Consider the following 26,672-nt stretch of genomic DNA (forward strand, 5'->3'; position numbering starts at 1 on the left):
CCCCTGATGTATTTGATTGGCTTTCAGTTTTTGCTAGCTGACTTTTACCTCTTTTAACTCTTAAAAAACAAAAAAAAACATACAGTTGTGAAGGAAATTGAAATGACGCCGCAAGCAAAAGGAATCCATCACGGCCGCCGTGCGAATCCTTCACTGTGCTGCTTCAGCACCTCCAGTGAGTCTCAGACTCGCTTGACTCTCCCGCCGGGCTAAATCAGACTTAGATCCGGGACGTAATGAAACAGATGCAGAAGGAGCCCGGGAGCTCCCGAAGGGGTTCGACAGAAAAAGGCTTACTCGCTTCTCTCCCTGTCGCAGGTCCTTATTGCCGAGGTGACATTTTCCAACAATGGGACAAGTCTAAGAGATGAGCCGCACAAGTCTGGCTCACACCTGTAATGAGCTGCCGGCTCTTCACTTTTCTGCTGAGCTTTGCACCTTTCGCCCGGTTCATATGACAAACCACAGGATTCTGGAAGAGACCTGCATGCCTCTCACCAAACATCCACTCCACACTCCTCGGGAAAGGTATGTAAGTCGTTATTGATGCCTTGTTTTTATCCATGCACTGCAAAAACTGAAATCTAAGTAGGATGAAATATCTCAAATAAGGGTGATATTTGCTTATTTTCTGTCTGATGAGATCATTCTTCTCACTAAAGCAGATTTTATGTTAGTGTTTTACTTGTTTTAATGGTTTTGGTCCTAAATGATCTCAGTATCAATCAATCAATCAATCAATGTTTATTTATATAGCCCTAAATCACAAATATCAATGGCATTTAAATAAAAATGTTATGCCTTTTTTTTCTATTTCCAATCTTCTGAGGTAAATATCAAATTTTTTCCACAGGCTAATAATACATTTGAAAATAAAATAACAACGAATGAACCAAACATTCAAGCCTTCAATCAATCAATCAATCAATGTTTATTTATATAGCCCCAAATCACAAATGTCTCAAAGGACTGCACAAATCATTACGACTACAACATCCTCGGAAGAACCCACAAAAGGGCAAGGAAAACTCACACCCAGTGGGCAGGGAGAATTCACATCCAGTGGGACGCCAGTGACAATGCTGACTATGAGAAACCTTGGAGAGGACCTCAGATGTGGGCAACCCCCCCCCCCCCCTTCTAGGGGACCGAAAGCAATGGATGTCGAGCGGGTCTTACATGATACTGTGAAAGTTCAATCCATAGTGGCTCCAACACAGCCGCGAGAGTTCAGTTCAAATCGGATCCAAGACAGCAGCGAGAGTCCCGTCCACAGGAAACCATCCCAAGCGGAGGCGGATCAGCAGCGTAGAGATGTCCCCAACCGATACATAGACGAGCGGTCCATCCTGGGTCTCGACTCTGGACAGCCAGTACGTCAACCATGGTCATCGGACCGGACCCCCTCCACAAGAGAGGGGGGGGCATAGGAGAAAAAAGAAAAGAAGCGGCAGATCAACTGGTCTAAAAAGGAGGTCTATTTAAAGGCTAGAGTATACAGATGAGTTTTAAGGTGAGACTTAAATGCTTCTACTGAGGTAGCATCTCAAACTGTTACCGGGAGGGCATTCCAGAGTACTGGAGCCCGAACAGAAAACGCTCTATAGCCCGCAGACTTTTTTTGTAAGATATTAGGATAGGATAGGATAGGTCTTTATTGTCATTGCACAAGTGCAACGAAACTTTGTTTTCAGCACAAACCTGTTTAAGATTAGACAAACAAACAGTGTACAGCAGGGGTGTCAAACTCAAATACAGAGTGGGCCAAAATTTTAAACGGAACAAAGCCGCGGGCAAAGGCTGAAAAAATTAACCTTTTAATAGGGACCCAAACACGTTTTGCATTAAATATTAAACAAGCAAGGCAACAAGCAAGTTAGTGCTGCAAGGGGGTTGTGGGTATTCTTTCTATTGTGTTTATGTTGTGTTATTGTGCGGATGTTCTCCCGAAATATGTTTGTCATTCTTGTTTGGTGTGGGTTCACTGTGTGGCGCATATTTGTATCAGTGTTAAAGTTGTTTATACGGCCACCCTCAGTATGACCTGTATGGCTGATGACCAAGTATGCATGCATTCATATATGTGTGTGTAAAAGCTGGGCCTGCACGCTGTTTGTATGGAGGGAAAGCAGACGTGATGTCAGGTTGTAGGGGACGCTAAAGGCAGTGCCTTCAAAGCACGCCCCCAATATTATTGTCCGGGTGGAAATCGGGAAAAATTCGGGAGAATGGTTGCTCCGGGACATATTCGGGAGTCTCTCGGGAAAATCGGGAGGGTAGGCAAGTATGAGTATTAGCGGTGAATGCTTTGCTACAGCGGCACCAGCGCTATATAATGCCCGCGGGACAGCTCTAAAGTTAATTTAATTATGCCTCAATGGCCAAACGAAATCATCGTATTTCGTTGAATTGCCGCCGGGTATATAGTATGCGCCTGACTAGAATTACTGCCGGGTCAAACTCGTTTCGCAAAGTATTATTTTTATTAGCGCATGTCTAGAATTTCCGCCGGGTCAAACTCGTTTCGCAAAATAATTAGCATATGCGTAGAATTTCCGCCGGGTCAAACTCGTCACGTCACGAGTGACACTTCACCTGTCATCATTTTCAAAATGGAGGAGGCTGATTTCAATAATTTGAAATCGCATAAAGGGAAGAAGATTAAGAGCTATTCAGTAGGATTTAAGGTCCAAGCTATTAAATATGTGCTAAAAAGAACAGAAAGCAGCTATGTTTTATTAATATACCGTAGCTGCGTGTGTCAAATATGAGCCATTAAATGACTCCCGCCTCCTGGTGGTAGAGGGCGCTAGTGATCCTTCTTGCGACTACTCGGCTGCAGAAGAAGTGACAACAAGCAGCAATTGTTCATTTTTTCCTCTCGCTTGCACTTTTAACATGGAGGATTACATATCTAAAATAAAACCGTTTTCTAAACTGGACTTTCAATCGAAGCAGGAGGTAATAAAGGAAGATCTCCATCGAGACAGAGAGACTTTTAAAACTGAAGAAAGATAAGGAAGACTTCTATAAAGAAGTTATCGATGCTTTTGATCAGAAGGAGCTGCGCATGGACTTCATTTATAAGTAAAGGTAAGACCATAATAACGTTTTTTTTAATTAAATGTGCTTTTCATGATAGTATCTTTACATCACACTCAAATTTATAAGCGCAGGCCTAAATTTACCGCATACCTTTGGTAAACGCCGGAGTAGGAAGAGGTTTTGAATTAATTAGCGCCCCGGTGGCAATTCAAGGAAATACAGTACACAGGCCAGAGTGTGACACCCATGATTTCAAGCTTTTAAAGTCTAATAATAGCACACCGGCTATGGTAATTTTAATCAATTTCATCATCATGTTCTAAAAATGTATTCCAACACTAAGCGAATCGCTATTTCGTCGGGAATACAGGTCTTTATGTCCACCTTAACAAGCCAAGAAAAACACACCCATGGTTGTTGATGGTCAAAGTGTCAGCATGGCAGCTTCATGAGGTCTGCATATTTATTTTCTTTCCTTCCTCTGCGTGCGCTTTGACCAAAGGGAGTTGTGGACTCCAAGGCCTTTTGGCGACCTTTGTTCAAGTTTCAAATTATCTGATAGAGCAGGGGTGGGCAATTATTTTTTACCGGGGGCCACATGATCAACCCGAGCACTGCTGGAGGCCCACACCGACTATATTTTAATTCAATTTTGCTCAAATTATTTTTGATATACCGTAAGATAAATAATAATAATAATTAAAGCTACAAGCAGCGTTGGTCGGGTCCGCCTTTGGCTGCTGCCCCCGAGACCCACGGCCGGATAAGCGTTAGAAGACGCCTTGGAGCCACTATTTTGAGAATCTAATGCATTGTGAAAGTAATGCAGTTGTTGTATTGAAGTGAAAATATCAAACTTCCTGTTGATTTTTGCTAAAGTATGTTAGTTATTATAATGTAGGTCTAAGTGAGACCTACATAGTGTTTTTTGTTTCATGTCTCTCTGACATTCCTACCGGACGTTACAAGCAGTTTTGTCTGTGTTTTCTTCCTAGGAGCGGTTTGTCCGTGTTGTATTCCTAGGGGGCGGTAGAGCGCAATTGTGAGTTTTGATCTTAGTTTTTTTCATCAGATCGCAATTTTTGCCAGACCGGATGTGTGTGTCAAGTTTGGTGAGTTTAGAAGCATTTTAAGGGGGTCAAATAACAGCTCAAAGAGGCAAAAAGGACATTTTTTAGGAGACTTTGCACAGGGGTTCTTTGAAGGCGCGTAAAATCAAAACCTGAGAACTTATCAAAACTCTGATCTATACTTTTAATCAGAAGGGTTCAATCTATCGCCTGTGCGAGTTTGAAGCCAAAACCACAAATGCACTCAGAGGAGATAATGTTTGAAGAAAGGTGACCGGTTTTTACAAAACTTTTGTTTTGAAGAGGGGATTGCAAACTTCCTGTTGATTTTTGTTGGGGGTTGTCAATCTATGAAATGTAGGTCTAAGCGAGACCTACATAGAGGCTTTTGTTTCACGTCTCTCCGACATTCTTACCAGACGTTACAAGCAATTTTGTCTGTGTTTTCTTCCTAGGAGCAGTTTTTTCAGTGTTTTATTCAAAAATAGCGCTAGAGCGCAATTTTGAGTTTTGGGGGTTGGTTTTCTCATTAGATCGCAATATTCGCCAGTCCTTATGTGTGCGCCAAGTTTGGTGACTTTTGAAGCATTTTAAAGGGGTCAAATTACAGCGCAACGAGGCAAAAATTGCATTTTTTGCAAAAATTTTATTTTGAAGGGGTTTTTGCCAACTTCCTGTAGATTTTTGCTGAAAGAAGTGAGTGTATGAAAATTGGGTCTAAGGCGGACCTACATAGGAGTTTTTGTTTCATGTCGCTATGACATTCCTAACAGAAGTTACATGCAGTTTTGTCTGTAATTTTTTCCTAGGGGTCGCTAGAGCGCAATTTTCATTTTGGGGGATTGGTTGCCTAATATGTTGGGAAGGTTTGCTATACCGACGTGTGTGTCAAATTTGGTGAGTTTTGAAGCATGTTAAGGGGGTCAAATTACAGCGCGTAGGTGCGGAATAATAATAAAACACAGCAGTTTCAATAGGGTCCTTGGCCCATGGCAAAGGACTCCTGTGGAGTCCTTTGCCATGGGCCAAGGACCCTAATTATTTCATTCAACCTAAATTTACTTTATAAAACAGCAGATTGCTTTGGATGGTTTTATTTTTAAAGGCCTACTGAAAGCCACTACTAGCGACCACACAGTCTGATAGTTTATATATCAATGATGAAATATTAACATTGCAACACATGCCAATACGGCCTTTTTAGTTTACTAAATTGCAATTTTAAATTTCGCGCAAAGTATCCTGTTGAAAACGTCGCGGTATGATGACGCATGCGTGTGACGTCACGGATTGTTGCGGACATTTTGATCCAGGACCGATCCCAGCTATAAGTCGTCTGCTATGGCAAATAAACGTTTGGGAACTGAGGAAACTTGTTGAAGCTTTGGAAATGGAATTCCTTCCCATTCTTGTTTTATGTAGAGCTTCAGTCGTTCAACAGTCCGGGGTCTCCGCTGTCGTATTTTACGCTTCATAATGTGCCACACATTTTCCATGGGAGACAGGTCTGGACTGCAGGCGGGCCAGGAAAGTACCCACACTCTTTTTACTACGAAGCTACGCTGTTGTAACACGTGCTGAATGTGGCTTGGCATTGTCTTGCTGAAATAAGCAGGGGCGTCCATGAAAAAGACGGCGCTTAGATAGCAGCATATGTTGTTCCAAAACCTGTATGTACCTTTCAGTATTAATGGTGCCTTCACAGATGTGTAAGTTACCCATGTCTTGGGCACTAATGCACCCCCATACCATCACAGATGCTGGCTTTTCAACTTTGCGTCGATAACAGTCTGGATGGTTCGCTTCCCCTTTGGTCCGGATGACACCATGTCAAATATTTCCAAAAACAATTTGAAATGTGGACTCTTCAGACCACAAAACACTTTTCCACTTTGCATCAGTCCATCTTAGATGATTTCGGGTCCAGAGAGGCCGGCGGCGTTTCTGGATGTTGTTGATAAATGGCTTTCGCTTCACATTGTAGAGCTTTAACTTGCACTTACAGATGTAGCGACCAACTGTATTTAGCTACAGTGGTTTTCTGAAGTGTTCCTGAGCCCGTGTGGTGATATCCTTTAGAGATTGATGTCGGTTTTTGATACAGTGATGTCTGAGGGATTGAAGGTGAAGTGAAGTGAATTATATTTATATAGCGCTTTTTCTCAAGTGACTCAAAGCGCTTTACATAGTGACACCCAATATCTAAGTTTCATTTAAACCAGTGTGGGTGGCACTGGGAGCAGGTGGGTAAAGTGTCTTGCCCAAGGACACAACGACAGTAACTAGGATGGCACAAGCGGGAATCGAACCTGCAACTCTCAAGTTGCTGGCACGGCCACTCTACCAACCGAGCTATGCCACCCCACAATGCACCCCCATACCATCACAGATGCCGGCTTTTGAACTTTGCGTCGATAACAGTCTGGAAGGTTCGCATCCCCTTTGGTCCAGATGACACCATGTCGAATATTTCCAAAAACAATTTGAAATGTGGACTCGTCAGACCACAGAACACTTTTCCACTTTGCATCAGTCCATCTTGGATGATTTCGGGCCCAGAGAAGCCGGCGGCGTTTCTGGATGTTGTTGATAAATGGCTTTCGCTTTGCATAGTAGAGCTTTAACTTGCACTTACGGATGTAGCGACCAACTGTATTTAGTGACAGTGGCTTTCTGAAGTGTTCCTGAGCCCGTGTGGTGATATCCTTTAGAGATTGATGTCGGTTTTTGATACAGTGGGATGGAAGGTCACGGTCATTCAATGTTGGTTTCGGGCTATGTCGCTTACGTGGAGTGATTTCTGCATATTCTCTGAACCTTTTGATGATATTATGGAGCGTAGATGTTGAAATCCCTACATTTCTTGCAATTGCACTTTGAGAAACGTTGTTCTTAAACTGTTTGACTATTTGCTCACGCAGTTGTGGACAAAGGGGTGTACCTCGCCCCATCCTTTCTTGTGAAAGACTGGCCATATTTTGGGAAGCTGTTTTTATACCCAATCATGGCACCCACCTGTTCCCAATTAGCATGCACACCTGTGGGATGTTCCAAATAAGTGTTTGATGAGCATTCCTCAACTTGTGTCGATAACAGTCTGGATGGTTCGCTTCCCCTTTGGTCCGGATGACACAATGTCGAATATTTCCAAAAGCAATTTGACTCGTCAAACCACAGAACACTTTTCCACTTTGCATCAGTCCATCTTAGATGATCTCGGGCCCAGAGAAGTCGGCGGCGTTTCTGGATGTTGTTGATAAATGGCTTTCGCTTTGCATAGTAGAGCTTTAACTCGCACTTACGGATGTAGCGACCAACTGTATTTAGTGACAGTGGCTTTCTGAAGTGTTCCTGAGCCAGTGTAGTGATATCCTTTAGAGATTGATGTCGGTTTTTGATACAGTGGGATGGAAGGTCACGGTCATTCAATGTTTGTTTCCGGCCATGCTGCTTACGTGGAGTGATTTCTCCAGATTCTCTGAACCTTTTGATGATATTATGGAGCGTAGATGTTGAAATCCCTAAATTTCTTGCAATTGCACTTTGAGAAACGTTGTTCTTAAACTGTTTGACTATTTGCTCACGCATTTGTGGACAAAGGGGTGTACCTCGCCCCATCCTTTCTTGTGAAAGACTGACCATATTTTGGGAAGCTGTTTTTATACCCAATCATGGCACCCACCTGTTCCCAATTAGCATGCACACCTGTGGGATGTTCCAAATAAGTGTTTGATGAGCATTCCTCAACTTTGTCGATAACAGTCTGGATGGTTCGCTTCCCCTTTGGTCCGGATGACACAATGTCGAATATTTCCAAAATCAATTTGACTCGTCAAACCACAGAACACTTTTCCACTTTGCATCAGTCCATCTTAGATGATCTCGGGCCCAGAGAAGCCGGCGGCGTTTCTGGATGTTGTTGATAAATGGCTTTCGCTTTGCATAGTAGAGCTTTAACTTGCACTTACAGATGTAGCAACAAACTGTATTTAGTGACAGTGGCTTTCTGAAGTGTTCCCGAGCCCATGTGGTGATATCCTTTAGAGATTGATGTCGGTTTTTGATGCCGTCTGAGGGATCGGCGGTCACGGTCATTCAATGTTGTTTTCTGGCCATGCCGCTTACGTGGAGTGATTTTTCCAGATTCTCTGAACCTTTTGATGATATTATGGAGCGTAGATGTTGAAATCCCTAAATTTCTTGCAATTGCACTTTGAGAAAGGTTGTTCTTAAACTGTTTGACTATTTGCTCACGCAGTTGTGGACAAAGGGGTGTACCTCGCCCCATCCTTTCTTTCTGCAGATGGAAATCAGCTATTTAGCTACAATCTGGTACAGAACATATTTTTCTTTGAGCTTAATGTTTCTGTGCATCGTCCCTTCAAATTAACACTAAACTAAAAAAAACTAAGGCGGCCTGTCTTAACGTTTTTAGCATTCAATCAGACATTATTGTGAGGTTTTGTATCAGTGTTCCTAAAAATAAATATACCGGCCCCCGGACACATTTGTTTCTCTAAATGTGGCCCTCGAGTCAAAATAATTGCCCAGGTTTACTACAATTTCTGATGGTCCGTCGCGGAATCTTTCTCATGACACGGGCTGGTAATCCATCTTGTCTTCCACCACGGACCCCCGTTTCCCCTCCTCTTTCGACCCCTTCCGTGCCCTCTCCTCCCTCTTTCACTCCCCTGGGTTAATACAGGTGGGCCCGATATTATATGCATGAAAAATTAGCCGCCTCTGCAGTTTCTTGCCTCATATGAGGCAGAGAAGAAGTTGATGGATAGAAGGTGTCACTTGGTGCGGTGCTTAGGGCGAGAGGCGGCCGCTTGGAGGAACTGGAGGATGGGAAAGCAAAGGCCAAAGACCCGACTGCTTTTATGGCATTAACGAGCATGTCTTGACAGCCACTTTGAGTATCTTCTCTCCAGAAGTCTTTTGACTCCTCTAAACCAAAATGAATCCCTTGTAACGTTTGCTGTTATTTTGTTAATCATGATGTCTCCATACTAGTGTTGGTGAATTGATATTAAATCAGGCGCTTCTTTGGGGCCTGGAGAGTTCCTGCGGTGCATGAGGGCCACCTGGCCGCCTGCTGCCATGGGAAGATTTGTTAAGTGGAGAAGATTCCGGGTCGCGTTTGTCTTATTGTTGCTCGGGCGCACAACTTATGTTGGCTGAACTGCTTTAATCTTATCCCACATACAGGACTGTCTCAGGGAATTAGAATATTCAATCAATGTTTATTTATATAGCCCTAAATCACAAGTGTCTCAAAGGGCTGCACAAACCACAACGACATCCTTAGTGGATTTAACATAATAGTGAGAGTCCAGTCCATAGTGCATCTGACATAATAGTGGGAGTCCAGTCTATAGTGGATCTAACATAATAGTGTGAGAGTCCAGTCCATAGTGGATCTAACATAATAGTGAGAGTCCAGTCCATAGTGGATCTAACATAATAGTGAGAGTCCAGTCCATAGTGGATCTAACATAATAGTGAGAGTCCGGTCCATAGTGGATCTAACATAATAGTGAGAGTCCAGTCCATAGTGGATCTAACATAATAGTGAGAGTCCAGTCCATAGTGGATCTAACATAATAGTGAGAGCCCAGTCCACAGTGGATCCAACATAATAGTGAGAGTCCAGTCCATAGTGGATCTAACATAATAGTGAGAGTCCAGTCCATAGTGGATCTAACATAATAGTGTGAGAGTCCAGTCCATACTGGATCTAACATAATAGTGGGAGTCCAGTCCACAGTGGATCTAACATAATAGTGAGAGTCCAGTCCATACTGGATTTAACATAATAGTGGGAGTCCAGTCCATACTGGATCTAACATAATAGTGGGAGTCCAGTCCATAGTGGATCTAACATAATAGTGAGAGTCCAGTCCATACTGGATCTAACATAATAGTGGGAGTCCAGTCCACACTGGATCTAACATAATAGTGGGAGTCCAGTCCATAGTGGATCTAACATAATAGTGAGAGTCCAGTCCATAGTGGATCTAACATAATAGTGTGAGAGTCCAGTCCATACTGGATTTAACATAATAGTGAGAGTCCAGTCCATACTGGATCTAACATAATAGTGGGAGTCCAGTCCATAGTGGATCTAACATAATAGTGAGAGTCCAGTCCATACTGGATCTAACATAATAGTGGGAGTCCAGTCCACACTGGATCTAACATAATAGTGGGAGTCCAGTCCATAGTGGATCTAACATAATAGTGTGAGAGTCCAGTCCATACTGGATCTAACATAATAGTGAGAGCCCAGTCCACAGTGGATCTAACATAATAGCGAGAGTCCAGTCCATACTGGATTTAACATAATAATGAGAGTCCAGTCCACAGTGGATCTAACATAATAGTGAGAGTCCAGTCCATCGTGGATCTAACATAATAGTGAGAGTCCAGTCCATAGTGGATCTAACATAATAGTGAGAGCCCAGTCCACAGTGGATCTAACATAATAGTGAGAGTCCAGTCCATAGTGCATCTAACATAATAGTGAGAGTCCAGTCCATACTGGATTTAACATAATAATGAGAGTCCAGTCCATAGTGGATCCAACATAATAGTGAGAGTCCAGTCCAGAGTGGATTTAACATAATAGTGAGAGTCCAGTCCATAGTGGATTTAACATAATAATGAGAGTCCAGTCCATAGTGGATCTAACATAATAGTGAGAGTCCAGTCCATAGTGGATCTAACATAATAGTGAGAGTCCAGTCCATAGTAGATCTAACATAATAGTGAGAGTCCGGTCCATAGTGGATCTAACATAATAGTGAGAGTCCGGTCCATAGTGGATCTAACATAATAGTGAGAGTCCAGTCCATAGTGGATCTAACATAATAGTGAGAGTCCAGTCCATAGTGGATCTAACATAATAGTGAGAGTCCGGTCCATATTGGATCTAACATAATAGTGAGAGTCCGGTCCATAGTGGATCTAACATAATAGTGAGAGTCCAGTCCATAGTGGATCTAATATAATAGTGAGAGTCCAGTCCATACTGGATTTAACATAATAAATAATTGGGTTATAAATGGGTTGTACTTGTATAGTGCTTTTCTACCTTCAAGGTATTTAAAGCGCTTTGACACTACTTCCACAATATCAATCAATGTTTACTTATATTGCCCTAAATCACTAGTGTCTCAAAGGGCTGCACAAACCACTACCACATCCTCGGTAGGCCCACATAAGGGCAAGGAAAACTCACACCCAGTGGGACGTCGGTGACAATGATGACTATGAGAACCTTGGAGAGGAGGAAAGCAATGGATGTCGAGCGGGTCTAACATGATACTGTGAAAGTTCAATCCATAATGGATCCAACACAGTCGCGAGAGTCCAGTCCAAAGAGGATCCAACACACAGCAGCGAGAGTCCCGTTCACAGCGGAGCCAGCAGGAAACCTTCCCAAGCGGAGGTGGACCAGCAGCGCAGAGATGTCCCCAGCCGATACACAGGCGAGCAGTACATGGCCACCGGATCGGACCGGACCCCCTCCACAAAGGAGGGTGGGACATAGAAGAAAAAGAAAAGAAACGGCAGATCAACTGGTCTAAAACGGGAGTCTATTTAAAGGCTAGAGTATACAAATGAGTTTTAAGGTGAAACTTAAATGCTTCTACTGAGGTGGCATCTCGAACTGTTACCGGGAGGGCATTCCAGAGTACTGGAACCCGAAATGAAAACGCTCTATAGCCCGCAGACTTTTTTTGGGCTTTGGGAATCACTAATAAGCCGGAGTCCTTTGAACGCAGATTTCTTGCCGGGACATACGGTACAATACAATCGGCAAGATAGGATGGAGCTAGACCGTGTAGTATTTTATACGTAAGTAGTAAAACCTTAAAGTCACATCTTAAGTGCACAGGAAGCCAGTGCAGGTGAGCCAGTACAGGTATATATGTATGTATATATGTATATAAAGGTATATACAGTATAGGTATATATGTATGTATATATGTATATAAAGGTATATACAGTACAGGTATATATGTATGTATATATGTATATAAAGGTATATACAGTACAGGCGTAATGTGATCAAACTTTCTTGTTCTTGTCAAAAGTCTAGCAGCCGCATTTTGTACCAACTGTAATCTTTTAATGCTAGACATGGGGAGACCCGAAAATAATACGTTACAGTAATCGAGACGAGACGTAACAAACGCATGGATAATGATCTCGGCGTCTTTAGTGGACAAAATGGAGCGAATTTTAGCGATATTACGGAGATGAAAGAAGGCCGTTTTAGTAACGCTTTTAATGTGTGACTCAAAGGAGAGAGTTGGGTCGAAGATAATACCCAGATTTTTTTACCGAGTCACCTTGTTTTATTATTTGGTTGTCAAATGTTAGAGTTGTATTACAGTGAGAGTCCAGTCCGTAGTGGATTTAACATAATAGTGAGAGCCCAGTCCGTAGTGGATTTAACATAATAGTGAGAGCCCAGTCCACAGTGGATCTAACATAATAGTGAGAGTCCAGTCCATAGTGGATTTAACATAATAGTGAGAGTCCAGTCCATAGTGGATATAACATAATAGTGAGAGTCCAGTCCATAGTGGATTTAACATAATAGTGAGAGCCCAGTCCACATTGGATCTAACATAATAGTGAGAGTCCAGTCCATACTGGATTTAACATAATGATGAGAGTCCAGTCCATAGTGGATCTAACATAATAGTGAGAGTCCAGTCCATAGTGGATTTAACATAATAGTGAGAGCCCAGTCCACATTGGATCTAACATAATAGTGAGAGTCCAGTCCATACTGAATTTAACATAATAGTGAGAGTCCAGTCCATAGTGGATCTAACATAATAGTGAGAGTCCAGTCCATAGTGGATTTAACATAATAGTGAGAGTCCAGTCCATACTGGATTTAACATAATAATGAGAGTCCAGTCCATAGTGGATCTAACATAATAGTGAGAGTCCAGTCCATAGTGGATTTAACATAATAGTGAGAGTCCAGTTCGTAGTGGATTTAACATAATAGTGAGAGCCCAGTCCGTAGTGGATTTAACATAATAGTGAGAGCCCAGTCCACAGTGGATCTAACATAATAGTGAGAGTCCAGTCCATACTGGATTTAACATAATAATGAGAGTCCAGTCCATAGTGGATCTAACATAATAGTGAGAGTCCAGTCCATAGTGGATTTAACATAATAGTGAGAGTCCAGTCCGTAGTGGATTTAACATAATAGTGAGAGCCCAGTCCACAGTGGATCTAACATAATAGTGAGAGTCCAGTCCATAGTGGATTTAACATAATAGTGAGAGTCCAGTCCATAGTGGATATAACATAATAGTGAGAGTCCAGTCCATAGTGGATTTAACATAATAGTGAGAGTCCAGTCCATAGTGGATCTAACATAATAGTGAGAGTCCAGTCCATAGTGGATCTAACATAATAGTGAGAGTCCAGTCCATAGTGGATTTAACATAATAGTGAGAGTCCAGTCCATAGTGAATCTAACATAATGATGAGAGTCCAGTCCATAGTGGATCTAACATAATAGTGAGAGTCCAGTCCATAGTCGATTTAACATAATAGTGAGAGTCCAGTCCATAGTGGATCTAACATAATAGTGAGAGTCCAGTCCATAGTGGATTTAACATAATAGTGAGAGTCCAGTCCATAGTGGATTTAACATAATAGTGAGAGTCCAGTCCGTAGTGGATTTAACATAATAGTGATAAAGTCCTTTCTATTTTCTATAATGCAACTAAAAACATGGAAATGTCCTACATTCTGGATTCATTACACATCAAATGAAATATTGCAAGCCTTTTATTATTTATTATTATAATGGGGCCGGCATAGCTCGGTTGGTAGAGCGGCCGTGCCAGCAACTCGAGGGTTGCAGGTTCGATTCCCGCTCCCGCCATCCTAGTCACTGCCGTTGTGTCCTTGGGCAAGACACTTTACCCACCTGCTCCCAGTGCCACCCACACTGCTTTAAATGTAACATAGATATTGGGTTTCACTATGTAAAGCGCTTTGAGTCACTAGAGAAAAGGGCTATATAAATATAATTCACTTCACTTATTTTAATATTGCTGATTATGTCATGATCCACGTCCTGGATCATGGCATATTCTGGTTCTGGTTCTGTTAATCACATTCTGTCTAGTATTTGTCTTCCTCAAGTTCTTTGTGGCACTTCCTGGTTTTGTTTCCGTTGTCATAGTTACCCATTTAGTCTCTGCTTTGATCACGCGCACCTGCCCTTGATTATTTATCTCCCTCTTGCTTGCTCACACGCAACAACTGGCGCCGCTCTTCCAACATTGTGCTAAATCTATTTTTGTATACCTGTTAGCTTATATGCTATTTTGTTTGTTTATGTCCCTAGCTTCCACGCTAGCGCCCTTTGTTCTTTCTGGCTCCCAAGCTAGTTCTGTTGTTTTTTTTGGTTAGTGCCTTTGTGCAAGTGTTTTTGTTCTTAGTTTGTTTTATTATATAAATAAATACATTCTTATCCCTACCCTCAGGCTGTATTCCATCTTCCGCTGCACCCACGAGAGAACAACTCGTCACCACAATGCCACCGCGACAACACAGATTATGTTTGGCATACAGCAAACCTTTTTGAAACCAAGAGCTACTTCTTGGGTACTGATTAATGCGAAGGGCTACCAGTTTGATACACACTTAAATAAATTGCCAGACATAGCCAATTTGCTCAATTTACCTTTAACTTGTCAGGCTTGGACATGGATGGTGTGTGCTCCTTCGCCAGGCGTGAATTCAGGTACATGTTTTTTTATTTATACTCAAAATCCAATAAATAAGGCAAAACAAAAAGCGCGCTCGATGACGGATAATAATTTATACTAAAACTTAGAACAAAAACAGCACAATGGCATGACTATATACAAACGAAACAAAACTAGCACGGTGGCATGAATACATAAATGTACACGGCATGGAACTGTGGACCAGGGCGTGAAGGTTGGAACAGCGTGCGAGTGTGACTGATGAACAGAAAGAAAATGACTTAAACACTGGCTGTGATAATCAGGAACAGGTGCGGGACTGAGGGCAGGGGCGTGACAAGGTGGGAAGTAATGCGTTGCCATGGAAACAAAACCAGGAAGTGAAAAACGTGACTGGATGTCCAAAAACTCAACATAGCATGACCAAAATATAACTTACAGGCGTGACATAACTATGTTATTATTAATAATTTATGGTATTTATCTTTGTGGAAACACTGATCATCTTAATGATTTCTCACAAATATTTTTTTTTTTTGATGACATGTTTTAAGTACGTTAAAATCCAATCTGCACTTTGTTAGAATATATAACAAATTGGACCAAGCTATATTTCTAACAGACAAATTAAAATTTCTTCTAGATTTTCCAGAACAAAAAATTTAAAAGAAATTCAAAAGACTTTGAAATAAGATTTAAATTTGATTCAACAGATTTTCTAGATTGGCCAGAATATTTTTTTTCGAATTTTAATAATAATAAGTTTGAAGAAATATTTCACAAATATTCTTCTTTAAAAAAACAGAAGCTAAAATGAAGAATTAAATTAAAATGTCTATCTGTGTTGGCCCTGCGATGAGGTGGCGACTTGTCCAGGGTGTACCCCGCCTAGCCCCCCGCGACCCCGAAAGGGAATAAACGGTAGAAAATGGAAGGATGGATGGATGTATTTATTATTCTTTACAATAAAAAAAATAAACGTACTTGAACATTGATTTAAATTGTCAGGAAAGAAGCCATTTATTTATTTATTATTTAAAAATGTATTTAAAAATCCTAAAATCATTTTCAAGGTTGTATTTTTTTCTCTAAAATTGTCTTTCTGAAAGTTATAAGAAGTAAAGTAAAAAAATAAATGAATTTATTTGAACAAAGTAGATGCGGGAAATATCGCTCAAATGAAGACACAAGACCAAAAATAGAGAAAAAGCCACCAAAATGGGAGCTTAAGACAAGAACTAAAACACTACACACATAAAAAAAGCAAAATAGTCCAAATAAGTCAGGGTGTGATGTGACAGGTGGTGACAGTACACCTACTTTGAGACAAGAGCTATAGCGATGCTTGGTTTGTTATGGTTTTAATTCAGATCCAACAATTGCGACAACGTTTTACTGTCAATGTCAGGCTTGTCCCTGACAGTGTGGCCATGTTTTAGTTTTTCCTCTGTGTTTGTGTGGTATTTCCTGTCTTTAGTTCCTGTCAACACTCTTATTTTGTTTCTGTCTCCTGTTTGTCTCCCTGAGTGCTGCGTCCCCTCAGCTGTGGCTAATTGGCACCTGGCCACACCTGGTGTCAATCAGCCAGAAAATATTTGAGCCTGTTTTGTCCTCCAGTCAGATGCTGGATTATTGTTGTGTCGTGTCAATGTCATTTCTACTTGTCCTTCCTTCTGGTCGCTTCATTGCAGCGTAGCGGTAAGCTATATTCAGTATTCGGCTCGAACAAGTGAAGACCAAGTCTTGGATTTTCAAATTCTATTTGAGTTTTGTCTCTCTTAGAATTAAAAATGTCGAGCAAAGCAAGACCAGCTTGCTAGTAAATAAATGACAATTAAAAAATAGAGGCGGCTCACTGGTAAGTGCTGCTTTTTGAGCTATTTTTAGAACAGCGGGCAACTCATCTGGTCCTCACGGGCTACCTGGTGACCCTTGGCATACAGTTTAAGAAAACTCCAAAATCCTATCTCAAAAATTTACAATACATCCTCCGACCAAGTAAAAAATAAAGAACTTGACATGTGCATTGTATGGGAATGGTCCATTTTTAAAAAATTGAGAAAGCGTGTCTGGCAGAACAAATAAATGATAAATGGGTTGTACTTGTATAGCGCTTTTCTACCTTCAAGGTACTCAAAGCGCTTTGACACTACTTCCACATTTACCCATTCACACACTGATGGAGGGAGCTGCCATGCAAGGCGCCAACAAGCAACCATCAGGAGCAATGGTGAAGTGTCTTGTTCAGGACACAACGGACGTGACGAGGTTGGTTCTAGGTGGGATTTGAACCAGTGACCCTCGGGTTGCGCACGGCCACTCTCCCACTGCGCCACGCCGTCCCCTAGAACCTTTTTGTTTCGTACTGGGCATTTGTTGGAAGGACCATGCAACCAACTCCAGTGACCTGCACACAACTCTTCGCCAAGGCTTGCCTCCCCAAACTCTTTTTTAATGGCGAGCTAGCCAATGTTCTGCACAAACAAGGACGTCCCCTGCCTACGTTTTAAGGACCTAATCAATAGGGACCTGAAATATTTCTACATTGACAACTGGGAGGCTCTTGATTAACAATGGCTGCAGAGTCTCTAGAGAGGCATGCAAGTCATTCTTGAAAGAGAGACACTTAAAACAGGGAGCAGTTAGTCGCCTGCGACAGGAAGGGCCATAATACTAGTAGTATGGCCTATAAAATGCTAACATTGCTCAATTAGGATTACGCAGAGTTAACCATGTTTAGCAAGGTGTGTGTGTGGTTGTCCTCTGGGTGTGGCATTGAATTATACTCTCTGACAGCAGCTGTCACCGTCAGTATAGCAGTCAGTTATGCTCTTATGGCAAAAATTATCAATGAGGATGTATAAATAGATTCCTAGCACTGCATGCTCGCCATGTTTATGGATTGTTTTGCACCACTGTGCATGCAAAGTGATGATAGAAAAAATAGCATAAAAAATAAATCCAATCCAGACTTATAAATATTATTACAAACACGCTCTATAGCAGTGGTTCTTAAAGGGGAACATTATCAGCAGACCTATGTAAGCGTCAATATATACCTTGATGGTGCAGAAAAAAGACCATCTATTTTTTTAACCGATTTCCGAACTCTAAATGGGTGAATTTTGGCGAATTAAACGCCTTTCTGTTTATCGGGCTGGAGGGGATGACGTCAGAATGTGACGTCGCCGAGGTAATACAGCCGCCATTTTCATTTTCAACACATTACAAACACCGGGTCTCAGCTCTGTTATTTTCCGATTTTTTGACTATTTTTGGGAACCTTGGAGACATCATGCCTCGTGGGTGTGTTGTCGGAGGGTGTAACAACACTAACAGGGAGGGATTCAAGTTGCACCACTGGCCCGAAGATGCGAAAGTGTCTGCCGCCAGACCCCCGTTGAATGTGCCAGAGTGTCTCCACATTTTACCGGCGATGCTAAGACAGACATGGAACAGAGATGTATGGATAACCTGCAGATGCATTTGCAACCATAAAGTCAACGAAATCACAAAGGTGAGTTTTGTTGATGTTGACTGCCAGCTAAGCGATGCTAACATGCTACGCTAATCGATGCTAACATGCTATTTACCGGCGGTGCTAAAGCAGACATGGAACAGAGATGTATGGATAACCTGCAGATGCATTTGCAACCATAAAGTCAACGAAATCACAAAGGTGAGTTTTGTTGATGTTGACTGCCAGCTAATCGATGCTAACATGCTACACTAATCGATGCTAACATGCTATTTACCGACGGTGCTAAAGCAGACATGGCACAGAGATGTATGGATAACCTGCAGATGCATTTGCAACGATAGTCAACGAAATCACAAAGGTGAGTTTTGTTGATGTTGACTGCCAACTAATCGATGCTAACATGCTATGCTAATCGACGCTAACATGCTATTTACCGACGGTGCTAAAGCAGACATGGCACAGAGATGTATGGATAACCTGCAGATGCATTTGCAACGATAGTCAACGAAATCACAAAGGTGAGTTTTGTTGATGTTGACTGCCAGCTAATCGATGCTAACATGCTACACTAATCGACGCTAACATGCTATTTACCGGCGGTGCTAAAGCAGACATGGCACAGAGATGTATGGATAACCTGCAGATGCATTTGCAACGATAGTCAACGAAATCACAAAGGTGAGTTTTGTTGATGTTGACTGCCAGCTAATCGATGCTAACATGCTATGCTAATCGACGCTAACATGCTATTTACCGACGGTGCTAAAGCAGACATGGCACAGAGATGTATGGATAACCTGCAAATGCATTTGCAACGATAGTCAATGAAATCACAAAAGTGAGTTTTGATGATGTTGACTGCCAGCTAATCGATGCTAACATGCTACGCTAATCGATGCTAACATGCTATTTACCGGCGGTGCTAAAGCAGACATGGCACAGAGATGTATGGATAACCTGCAGATGCATTTGCAACGATAGTCAACGAAATCACAAAAGTGAGTTTTGATGATGTTGACTGCCAGCTAATCGATGCTAACATGCTACACTAATCGATGCTAACATGCTATTTACCGGCGGTGCTAAAGCAGACATGGCACAGAGATGTATGGATAACCTGCAGATGCATTTGCAACGATAGTCAACGAAATCACAAAGGTGAGTTTTGTTGATGTTGACTGCCAGCTAATCGATGCTAACATGCTACGCTAATCGACGCTAACATGCTATTTACCGGCGGTGCTAAAGCAGACATGGCACAGAGATGTATGGATAACCTGCAAATGCATTTGCAACGATAGTCAATGAAATCACAAAAGTGAGTTTTGATGATGTTGACTGCCAACTAATCGATGCTAACATGCTACGCTAATCGATGCTAACATGCTATTTACCGGCGGTGCTAAAGCAGACATGGCACAGAGATGTATGGATAACCTGTAGATGCATTTGCAACTATATTACGTTTCCTTCCACCCACATTTAATGCGAAACAAACACTTACCAATCGACGGATTTAAGTTGCTCCAGTGTCAAAAGATGCGAAAGTCCTCATCGTTTGGTCCGCACATTTTACCGGCGATGCTAACGCAGCTATTTGGCCATGCTATGGCTATGAATAGCGTCAATAGCTTGAGTTTCTTCTTCAATACTTTCCTACTCCGACCATCTGTTTCAATACATGCGTAATCTGTTGAATCGCTTAAGTCGCTGAAATCCGAGTCTGAATCCGAGCTAATGTCGCTATATCTTGTTGTGGTATTCCCATTGTTTGTTTACATTGGCAGCACTGTATGACGTCACAGAGAAATGGCCAGTGTCTTCGCAGAGAGCGAAAATAAGGCACTTTAAAGCTTTATTTAGGGATATTCCGAGATCGGTAAAATTTTGAAAAAAGAATTCAAAAAATACAACAAGCCACCGGGAACTGATTTTTATTGTTTTTAACCCTTTTGAAATTGTGATAATGTTCCCCTTTAACCTTTTTGAAAGTACCGAACCCCACCAGTTTCATATACGCATTCATTGAACCCTTCTTTAGTGAAACATTTCAAAAATTATTCTTTTCAAATTCGAGACAAAGTTATGTTTTTTTTAACGGGCGCACAAAAGAACCGTGCATGAACCACAACAAATTACACACCTGCAAATCAGATGGAAAATTATAACTTTTTATTTACACGATGAGTCAGGTGTGGCTTGATCTCCACGGTGGAGGCACCGCCGAACCCCTAAGGCCGACTCCTAGGGTTCGGTCGAACCCAAGTTAAGAACCGCTGCTCCATAGAGAATAATCATAGTTTTAGATTTGTTTTTTACCTTTATTGGAAGTTCTTTTTTATATTCAATAGTTTCTCTCCTTCGTTATCAAAGTGGCACATGCAACTTTCTTTGGCTCTTGGTGGAATATTTTGCAGTTGTACGAACAGAAAAAGCACAGGGATTGAAGCTTGAATAGATCAAATTATAATATACTAAAATATAAAAAAAACACTATTGGGAATAAATGGAAAATGGCTACCTTAGTCGGTCGTCATGACAAGCAAATTTAAAGTAAAAAAAAACAAAACAGCATTGTAAACATGGCTAAAGTAAATTGTGAAATTAGATTAGATGTAGAATCATTCATGAAATGTAGTAAATTGTGGTGAAGTATGTTTACTGCTTGTCTGACATCGTAGTTATTTGACTTAATCAGCGATAGCTAGTTGGTATAACGAGCAAATTTTTGAAATAAAAACAAAACTTTAATCATGGCTAATGTAGATTAGCAACAACAGCAAAATAACAATAACAACAACTTATCTACATCATGAAATAGGATATGTACAAATATAGTGGTGAAAGTGATAGCAAAAAAGCAGTTGGTGAAATAAATATAAACAATACAGAAATGACAATGAACATTACACTACAAATGGAGCAATACAAATACCAATATATATATCACTATTGATAATGAATAATAACAATAATTACCTCTATCAACAATACAGTTGTTTCAAATGCAACAATACATATATGTAATGATTACTTGAAATACAAAAGAAAGCTGATTAATGGAGGAGAAGAAAGAAAAAACATTTATATTAACCTTGTAGATTGTTATAGTACAAATAGGTTAAGCTTTGTCTGTGTGCCGTGTGTTAGCCGGTTTCCCCTGGGGCAACAACGTAATATATGTTTGATGAAGCTTGATTATATGCATGTACAGTATGTTTGTACAGTGAATATGCGTGTGGAAGTACATACTTTGAGTGTGTAGTCGGGTTGTACGGTATATTGGTATGAGTATATTTCCGCGATACTCACGAATCATTTTCGGTACTATACAGTCTCTGAAACGTACCGGTCCCGCACCCGCCCCCCAAAGTATTGGCATCGTTACAACACCGGTGTGTAGGCATGCACTGTATTTGTGTATGTATGTTTGCTACTAGTCTGACAGCTACATTCTCGTTAGCTAGCTTGTATGACTGCCATTTATAAAATCGAAAAACAAAGTCCTTAACCTGGCTATTACAACAGTTGAAATTAAATTAAATTAAAAATGAGAAAAGATACACCTATACAAGACTACCTCAAGGGTATGCGGAAATTCCGACAACCTATTCACAAGCAATGCATGCAAGCATGTCCAAGTTCGACCCACCAGAAGGAGGACAAATGTCCGTTGCTTTAGTTAATAGCTATTGTGCTGAAGTTAGACTTTTTCTAATCTATGCATGGACAAAACATCTTGTCTGAGGGGTTGCCTCCGCCACGGATGTTATCTTTGTTTTAGCCCGCTAACAGCCAAGGACTTCAAGGACCTCAACGAAGATAAGATGATAACACGCAGACGAAACAGAGACTAGGCGAAATCACAAGACCCCCAGCCCATTCCGTTACGTACTGTGCGTCCTGGACCTGCTTTGCGTAATATATGTGACCACTCCTTTTAGAGGCGGCCTCAGTGATGTTGACTATGGAACTCTGATTAAAAAGAGGGACGCGGGAGCTGAACCTTAGAGCATAGGGCCAGACTGTGACTAAGTGTTCAGCGCCATGCGTTCTCCTCATGAGCTAAATTGAACTCTGTCTCTGCTTGGTTCCTTGATTCTTGTCTGATTAATAGATGTCATCAGTGTTTGAACCTGACAATTAGCTGTCTAATCGCTCATGAAATGTGGTACATTTTGCATGACATCACTCATAGTGGGTTAAGTGGGTTATACTTGTATAGCGCTTTTCTACCTTCAAGGTACTCAAAGCGCTTTGACACTTGATTGATTGATTGATTGATACTTTTATTAGTAGATTGCACAGTACAGTACATATTCCGTACAATTGACCACTAAATGGTAACACCCGAATAAGTTTTTCAACTTGTTTAAGTCGGGGTCCACGTTAATCAATTATTATTTCCACATTCACCCATTCACACACACATTCACACACTGACGGTGGGAGCTGCCATGCAAGGCGCTCACCAGGACCCATCAGGAGCAAGGGTGAAGTGTCTTGCCCAAGGACACAACAGACGTGACTAGGATCGTAGAAGGTGGGGATGGAACCAGTAACCCTCAGATTACTGGCACAGCCAATCTACCAACTTCGCCACACCGTCCCCAAAAAAAGGCATAACAAAATACGAAAAGGCAGAACTGTTGATGCTAATGACCAACCAGTGTTTGTAATCATTTATAGTTACTTGTTACTTTACCAAAAACGTAATTGTATTACGGACATAATTAGTCTCTGTGGAGAGGCGGAGCCGACGGTCCGACTGAGAGGCAGGGCATGCTGGAGCCCGGCCCAATATGGCGGCAAAGAGGCGGGGATGGCGAGCGAGCGGCGAGGTGGGGCGTGCCGGGAGCGACGCCACAAACGAGATCAGGGTCATGAATCGCGCACCTGGATACAATTAATGAATCCTCTCGCACTGTTAAAGGGGAACATTATCACCAGACCTATGTAAGTGTCAATCAATCAATGTTTATTTATATAGCCCCAAATCACAAATGTCTCAAAGGACTGCACAAATCATTACGACTACAACATCCTCGGAAGAACCCACAAAAGGGCAAGGAAAACTCACACCCAGTGGGCAGAGAGAATTCACATCCAGTGGGACGCCAGTGACAATGCTGACTATGAGAAACCTTGGAGAGGACCTCAGATGTGGGCAACCCCCCCTCTCTAGGGGACCGAAAGCAATGGATGTCGAGCGGGTCCAACATGATACTGTGAAAGTTCAATCCATAGTGGCTCCAACACAGCCGCGAGAGTTCAGTTCAAGCGGATCCAAGACAGCAGCGAGAGTCCCGTCCACAGGAAACCCTCTAAGCGTCAATATATACCTTGATGGTGCAGAAAAAAAGACCATATTTTTTTTTACCGATTTCCGAACCCTAAATGGGTGAATTTTGGCGAATTAAACGCCTTTCTGTTTATCGGTCTGGAGGCGATGACGTCAGAACGTGACGTCTCCGAGGTAACACAGCCGCCATTTTCATTTTCAACACATTACAAACACCGGGTCTCAGCTCTGTCATTTTTAGTTCGTTCGACTATTTTTTGGAACCTTGGAGACATCATGCTTCGTCGGTGTGTTGTCGGAGGGTGTAACAACACTAACAGGGAGGGATTCAAGTTGCACCACTGGCCCTAAGATACGAAATTGTCTGCCGCCAGACCCCCATTGAATGTGCCAGAGTGTCTCCACATTTTACTGGCGATGCTAAGACAGACATGGCACAGAGATGTATGGATAACCTGCAGATGCATTTGCAACCATAAAGTCAACGAAATCACAAAGGTGAGTTTTGTTGATGTTGACTGCCAGCTAATCGATGCTAACATGCTACACTAATCGATGCTAACATGCTATTTACCGACGGTGCTAAAGCAGACATGGCACAGAGATGTATGGATAACCTGCAGATGCATTTGCAACGATAAAGTCAACTCATGACGCACGTTAGGGTTTTGTGCAACTTTATAGACATGTTCTATCCAACTATTAGCCTCCACTCATAAATATTGTCGTCAGGGTCTTTTGCTGTTGCTCACTAGTTTTAATGGCATGCGTAATTTCTCTTGGTAATGATGCTGCAGTCAGTACAACAGCTCTTTTGGGGTGTGGACACTGAGGTACGTTGGCGTCACTCCATGCCCGGGCTTGCTCCTTCGCCCCTAAATCTGAAGCGACAGGGTGTCACAGGTAAAAGCCTATCGAGCGTACGCCGGATGATGGCTTCATGCCCCTCTCGATCACTCCTTTGTTCCATCCTCCTTCCCGAGCCGCGACAAGGTAAAGGGCAAGTTATGGCGGCCGTCAGCTTTATGAGTCCCCGTCTGGCCGTGTGGAGGTAATAAAAAGCGCGTCTTCTGATACTTCAATACGGGGAGAGTCGGAGCAAGCGATGGCGTATTTCAACCTCGGAGCGGCGGCTCCTTTCCTCGCCTTGTTGGCTTGATTAATAAAACCAGACTTCTTGGGAATATTTCCTTCTTGAGAGCTCAGTTAAGATTGTGCATGAGTTGTTTTTGTTTAAATTTCATGTCATATTTCAAATTGACTGTTGAATGAATGGGTTATTGACAGCACTGCATTATGGGATAGAAATTCAATTTGCCAGATGACTTTTATTGTGGTAACTGCCATTGATATTACTCAAGACCTTGCATACTGTCCTATAGACAGACTCTTACACACATGGAAGAGGGATGCTCTTACACACATGGAAGAGGGATGCTCTTACACACATGGAAGAGGGATGTGTACCATGGTTATGAGTTGTTTTTTTAATTTTTTTTATTTATTTGTTTTTTTTCCCCTGGCCTCAGTCTGCACCTCCTCTCCAGGGCCCAGGCAAAGACCGATTTTTTAAAATTTTATTTTAATCTTCTATTTTTTTCTCCCCCCCTCCCCCCTTTGTTTACCTTTATCTCATCTTTTTTGTAAGGGGCGCTGGAAGCCGGCAGACCCGTCAGCGATCCTGTTCTGTCTCCCTGTAATGTTTGTCTAAACTTGAATGGGATTGTGCTGAAAATTTTAATTTTCCTGAAGGAACTCTCCTGACGGAATAAATAAAGTACTATCTCTATCTAATCTATCTATACAGGATCCCAGTGTTTTTCAACCTTTTTTTCAGCCAAGGCACAGTTTTTGCGTTGAAAAAACGCGGAGGCACACCACCGGCGGAAATCATTAAAAAACGAAAGTTGACTGTCAAGGATTGTTGGTGACGAACCCCAAGATGCAGAGAAGAAGGCAGGCATTGAATAGGAAAACATGATTGAATTAAAATACTGTAGTAAGAACAAACGAAAGGGTACTAACAAAAGGCGCCCACAAGGTGGATAACAAACTTGGCTATGGTAATATAAATAATAAGAAATAGGTTATACTTGTATAGCGCTTTTCTACCTTCAAGGTACTCAAAGCGCTTTGACACTATTTCCACATTCACCCACATTCACACACTGATGGCGGGAGCTGCCATGCAAGGCCCTAACCACGAACCATCAGGAGCAAGGGTGAAGTGTCTTGCTCATGGACACAAAAGGGATGGCGAGGTTGGTAGAAGGTGGGGATTGAACCAGGAACCCTCAGGTTGCTGGCACGGCCACTCTCCCAACCGCGCCACAAACAAACTGGAAGCAGGGAACAAAAAGCAGTAAGCTACAAACCGCTACCGAATATAGCTCACCGCTACGCTGCAATGACACGACCAGTCGGAACGACAAGTAGAAATGACATTGACACGACACAACAATAATCCAGCATCTGACTGGAGGACAAAACAGGCTCATAATATTATCTGGCTGATTGACACCAGGTGTGGCCAGGTGCCAATTAGCCACAGCTGAGGGGACGCAGCACTCAGGGAGACAAACAGGAAACAGAAACGAAATAAGAGTGCTGACAGGAACTAGAGACAGGAAATACTACACAAACACAGAGGAAAAACTAAAACATGGCCACACTGTCAGGGACAAGCCTGACATTGACAGTAAAACGTTGTCGCAATTGTTGGATCGGAATTAAAACCATAACAAACCAAGCATCGCTATAGCTCTTGTCTCAAAGTAGGTGTACTGTCACCACCTGTCACATCACACCCTGACTTATTTGGAGATTTTGCTGTTTTTCTGTGTGTAGTGTTTTAGTTCCTGTCTTACGCTCCTATTTTGGTGGCTTTTTCTCTATTTTTGGTCTTGTGTCTTCCTTTGAGCAATATTTCCCGCATCTACTTTGTTTTAGCAATCAAGAACATTTTTGTTGTTTTTATCCTTCTTTGTGGGGACATTGTTGATTGTACGGATGTA

The 26,672-nt window shown here is 42.0% G+C and overlaps 1 protein-coding gene across 1 annotated transcript in view; it reads left to right on the forward strand.

Moving 5' to 3' along the window:
* The first annotated feature begins 346 nt into the window (after positions 1-346).
* The window catches only part of LOC133544167 (interleukin-1 receptor accessory protein-like 1), a 573,629-nt gene continuing 547,303 nt past the window's right edge, over positions 347-26,672 (forward strand). The window contains exon 1 of the mRNA XM_061889267.1: positions 347-528. The gene's annotated coding sequence lies outside the window, so the exon portion shown is untranslated. The remainder of the gene's footprint in view (positions 529-26,672) is intronic.

This window comes from Nerophis ophidion, linkage group LG27, assembly GCF_033978795.1.
Source record: "Nerophis ophidion isolate RoL-2023_Sa linkage group LG27, RoL_Noph_v1.0, whole genome shotgun sequence".
NCBI lineage: Eukaryota > Metazoa > Chordata > Actinopteri > Syngnathiformes > Syngnathidae > Nerophis > Nerophis ophidion.